Here is a 6,000-nt window from a genome sequence, read left to right on the forward strand (position 1 = left end):
TACACTAACACAAAGATTTACAAGGAATGAAGATTCATCATCAAATCTTGTGCAGTCCATGATTTGTCATTGTTTGAAAGTACTTTCACAAACATTTATAGGGATCATTCTAAAAAAGGAACATGAATCACAGTGGAATTGTCTTGTCTTGTAAACAGTAAAGGACATTTAATTTATTTAAAAATTGCAAATTCTTTAAAAAAAGTAAAACAGTAGAAAGATTTATGCAAGAGATCTTGAAATATACCATTGAACAACAGCTTTTAAAGAAACACGCTAAGAGATGATGTTAATAGATATGTTTCATTGACGACATTTTAACACTTTGGGTCCTGAGCCATTGCGCGCGTCTCTCTACCATAAAGACTGGCTGATTTTAACGTATTTTAAACTACTACAACTCATGAAAGGTTTCAGTTACAGCAATAAAATTACTCTTATTGAAAAACCTAGACTTTCTTGTTTAAAACCATATATAACACCTTTATCTTGAATTAATACATACTTCTGACAAATGTTATTATTATAACATTGTTTTTGAAAAAAGGAAAAATTGGTCAAAGGTATATTCACTGTATTTTCTAGAAGAAATTTTTTTTATTTTACACAAAAATTGTAATTATGATGGATACAGTATGTCTCATCTACAGTAACCTCCTGTAACTATTTTAGGATGCAATTTTGCTCTTTGTGTGGTAAATTTTGAAGCGCAGCATTTTGCACAATGCTACTTTACATTCACTACACTGGTAGCTTCTGTCTTTTCGCCACACTTTGCCAGAAACTTCCTTATTTCCATAAGTGTAACTCCTTTCCACTTTGATAATGAGCAGGTGGGTGAAAGGGAATTTGTGCTTCATAATTTCATGATGCATTGTTGAGCATACAGATTAGTTTGTTCTTTTATATGTTTCATCATATTGTCTGTCAGGAAATATGAAAAAAATTCTAGAGGTGCACTGTTCTGGTCTAAACTGACAACATTGCATATTCCAAATTGTCCTGAGAATAGATCGATATCTGGTGCACGATCAGTAGTCGTCCAACCTTCCTCAGAATCGGTGTGGTGCATACGTCTCGGCTTCCCCCTCGCCGTCAGTCTCGCTCGTTCTTCAGGCACAATGACGACGGGATTACTTGCTGCTGAAGTGTTTGGACACCTGCTCTCTTCTTCTGAGTCTATCAGAAGATTAGTATTTGCAAATAAAATCATAATTGCGTACTGAGAGTTTTTTCAGTGAAAATATGAACAAAAATTATAGATGTTTTGTTGTCAGAATTCTTTACCTGAACTGCCGGAAACTACTTCTTGAACATAATCCACATCATCAGAGTCATCTACAATATCTTCCTCTGACAAATCAACACCAATTTCTTCTAAATCACAATATAACTCGTGAACAATTTCTTTGTCCGTCAAGCCACGCTTCGCCATGTCGACGCTACTGAGACTGCGCGGGACAAAATCGCTGCTTACAAAACCCGACAAATAAAAAGGGAAGCACACCCACAGCATGCCCGCACTATCTAGTGAACTACAGTCCATGCCACACCTCCCAGACAAGTGGGAGCCGTAAGAAAAGAAGGGGAAGAACGAGAACATGCGCCCGTAAAATTACGGGTGCCAGACTTCCGGGCAGGTAGCGCACACCCGTATTGTTATGGGCGTCGGCGCCTAAGTGTTAATAAAATATCTGTGACAGTAACGTGCATGAGAGAACAGTAATCTACTTTGGCAACAGTATAGTTATTAATTCTGTTTTTATAACAGCAGTATTTCTAAATTAATAGTGCCATTTGAAATTTTCACCAAATTGTAGAAAACAAAGTAATGCCAGTGAAGTAGTAGTTGTTTATAAAAGGCATTGCATTATGTTAATATTACCTGGGGAAAAGGTGCAAGAGAGGGACATAAAATGAGTTTTTGGAGTGTTAACAATGGCACAATGCATCCTCAATGAGCACTGTTGTGCAATGTGATTCACTTAACACTAAAATTTTGCTTCATTGTTGAGGAATTGTGTTTAACAAGATTAAAAGTCAGCTGTGAGTTATTAGCATCTCACTTGTGCCAACAATATTATGAAAAGAATAGTTGCTACGCACTACATAGCGGAGATGCTAAGTCGCAGTATGACAAAAAGACTGTCACAAAATGATCTTTTGGCCAACAAGACAACCCCCCCCCCCCCACCACACACACACACACACACACACACACACACACACACACACACACACACGAGACTACAGTCTTTGGTGGCTGTACCCAGACTACGAGCAGCAGTGCATGGTGGGAGAGCCAGTTGGGTGGGGATAAGGAGGATGGGGTGGGGAGGGGGAGGGATAGGAGGGTAGGTGTGGGAGGTCGGTAAAATGCTGCTAAGTCGGGGTTGCTTATTTGTCCTTGGTGCAGACAGTAAACAGAACATGCAATTCTTGACTGTCATCACACCCAACTCTGTGCTTGAAAAGAACCACGGTCCACTCCCGTTAATGCGACAATCACCTATGTTTGACATCAGCATGCAAGAACCACTTGCTGATGTTAGGTGGCAGCACTAGAATTGGAGAGTGTATAAAACATGTCAGGGAGATGCGGGAAACAGTTGCAGTCTCTGTCATAATGCAGAAATGGAGCGATTTATCTTTCAAGCCAACATTGGAAGCATTTCCTAAAGGACTAAGTCTGTAAACTGTTCGTGCATTGCTGTGGTTAACGTGCACTGTGCATGGCTATATGACGCTATCCAAAACTGGCAATGAGGTAAATGAAATGCATTATGGGTCATAGATGACGGGTGAATGACAGCTGTTGGAATGTGTGGGGGTGAACAGACATACACTGTTGAGCAACTGACCACTATGATGAACCAATGGGGTACCAACAATGTCTCCTCAAAGACTGTTCACAGAGTGTTGCTGTGTATGGGCCTCCGCAGCAGGTGCCTGGTTTGTGCACCCATGCTGACTACTGTTCAGCAGTGAAAAAGGCTAGAATTTGCGAGCCAGTACTGAAACTGATCATCCGCTGGGTGGTGACAGGCAGCCTCTTCAATTTTATGCTCCATCGGGCAGATGGCTGTTGGCATGTACTGCCCTGCAAGAATCGTTGGAAGTTTCCAGTCTGGAAGAGGGAGCATTATGGTTTGGGGAATGTTTTTGTAAGGTTCCATGGGTGACAACATTATTGTGGAAGGGACATTAGATTAACGCATGTGTGCATTTATCCTTGGGGACCATGTCCACTGTACGTTCAGTTTGTTTTTCTTAGGCATTACGACATTACCAGCAGGATGATGCAATGTGACACACAGCTCATAGTCTACATGCATGTTTCAAAGTGCAACAAGATGAGTTCACCACATTCCCTTGGGCACCAAACTCACTGAATTCAAACCTAATTGAGAATATGTGGGACTACCTCAATCGGGCTGTTCATAGCGTGGATCCTCAATTGAGAAACATACTGCAGTTGGTCATGGCACTGGAGCTAGCATGGCTCCACATCCCTGTCATACCTTCCAGAAACTGACTGACTGACTGTCTTCCTGCACATCCACGCTGCAAAAGATGGTCACATTAATTTGACTGGATTGTGTAGAACTTTGGGCAGTCAGTATTGTCCGAACTGTTCTTCCTCCCACTGCTGTACCATTTAATAATACATTAATTACCTTGAAATTTGCTACAGCTTTGTTAGTGTATAGCCAGAATATGGTGCTGAAATATCTAGATCCTAACTTATATTTAATGGGTGGATATTCTGAGAAGTTTTACTTTATTCTAGGCCAAGATTAACAATCTGTCAAAAAACTTGGAAGTATTGTGCATAATGCTACAGAAACTTCCCTGCATTGTTTTTTTACCGTAACACATTTATAAAAATCTGATCTTTGTAGCTTCAAGTTTCAGTCGATACAAAAGAAGAAGAAGAACAGATTTTCTTTGAAAAGATTGATCTGATAAAGTTCAAATTCGGTATGGATTACTTTCTCATGTTTGTGAACAATTTTGTAACAAATTGCTTGATTTTAAATTCTTGTTCGATTCTCTGGTGCCAACTTACACATGTTGTTAATTATCCAGTTTGCTTAACAGAATGAGATTTTCCCTCTGCAGCAGAGTGTGCGCTGATATGAAACTTCCTGGCAGATTAAAACTGTGTACCCGACCGAGACTCGAACTCGGGACCTTTGCCTTTCGCGGGCAATTGCTCTACCATCTGAGCTACCGAAGCACGACTCATGCCCGGTCCTCACAGCTTTACTTCTGCCAATATCTCGTCTCCTACCTTCCAAACTGTACAGAAGCTCTCCTGCGAACCTTGCAGAACTAGCACTCCTGAAAGAAAGGATACAGCGGAGACATGGCTTAGCCACAGCAGAATGAAATTTTCACTCTGCAGCGGAGTGTGCGCTGATATGAAACTTCCTGGCAGATTAAAACTGTATGCCCGACCGAGACTCGAACTCGGGACCTTTGCCTTTTGCGGGCAAGTGCTCTACCATCTGAGCTACCGAAGCACGACTCGCGCCCGGTCCTCTGGAAACTCTGGAAACATCCCCCAGGCTGTGGCTAAGCCATGTCTCCGTTGTATCCTTTCTTTCAGGAGTGCTAGTTCTGCAAGGTTCGCAGGTGAGCTTCTGTGAAGTTTGGAAGGTAGGAGACGAGATACTGGCAGAAGTAAAGCTGTGAGGACCGGGCGTGAGTCGTGCTTTGGTACCTCAGATGGTAGAGCACTTGCCCGCGAAAGGAAAAGGTCCCGAGTTCGAGTCTCGGTCGGGCACACAGTTTTAATCTGCCAGGGAGTTCCAGTTTGCTTGTTTCTTCACATCCCCTGTATCAGTGCTATGGGGTCATAATAAGCTTGCATGAGTGTGACACTTCATCAGCTTTAAAACAACATGATGATATTCAGATGAAGTAAAAGAGAAAATTAATCCAGAATTAAACATCTAAAAAATGAAACAAATCATATTGAACTGATTGTAATTGTTATTGTGAGAATAAATAACATGATTAATGGAAAATCTCATATAAAGATGTGAAACAAATACTAACAAAGAGATAGAGGGACTGGCCAGTACTTACCTCAGCTCAGTACAGCCGATAGATACACATAAAACAGAACCGAAAATTACATTCCTAGCTTTCGGAACAGATGTTCCTTCATCAGGGTGGAGAGAGGGGAAAGAAAGGGAAGAAGGGAAAGGAGATTCAGTTACTCACAACCCAGGCTATGAAGCAACAGGGAAAGGAAAATAGGTATGGTAGCAAGGATGGAGGCATGGTTGTCAGAGGGAAGCCAAAGATATTCTACTGTAAGTACTGTGCCAGCTTCAAACCAAAGAGGATGCATACAGAAGTAAAGAGGTATGTAGTATAAAGATAAACACAACTATGTAGGACGAAAAGATGCGTGAATGGCTAAAGAGGAAAGGGAAAGAGGAGAAGACTGAAGAGTAAATGGGAGTGAGGTTGTTTAACGTAGGTTCAGTCCAGGGGGATGGCGGGATGAAAGGATGTGTTGGAGTGCAAGTTCCTATCTCCGCAGTTCAGAGGGACTGGTGTTGGGTGGGAGAAGCCAAATGGCACATACGGTGTAGCAGGTTCCTAGGTCCCTAGAATTATGCTGGAGGGCATGCTCCGCTACTGGGTATTGGGCATCTCCTAGGCGGACAGTTCGTCTGTGTCCGTTCATGCGCTCAGCCAGTTTAGTTGTTGTCATGCTGATGTAAAAGGCTGTGCAGTGCAGGCTGGAGTAGGTGGTTGTGGGGGGATGCATGGGGCAGGTTTTGCAGCGGTGTCGGTTACAGGGGTAGGAACCGCTGGGTAGAGAAGGTGGTCTGGGAATATTGTAGGGTTTAACAAGGATGTTACGGAGGTTAGGGGGGCGACGAAAGGCAACTCTGGGTGGTGTGGGGAGAATTTTGTCAAGGGATGATCTCATTTCAGGGGTTGACTTGAGAACGTCATATCCCTGGCGGAGTAATTTGT

The sequence above is a fragment of the Schistocerca cancellata genome, chromosome 9 (assembly GCF_023864275.1).
Source record: "Schistocerca cancellata isolate TAMUIC-IGC-003103 chromosome 9, iqSchCanc2.1, whole genome shotgun sequence".
Lineage (NCBI taxonomy): Eukaryota > Metazoa > Arthropoda > Insecta > Orthoptera > Acrididae > Schistocerca > Schistocerca cancellata.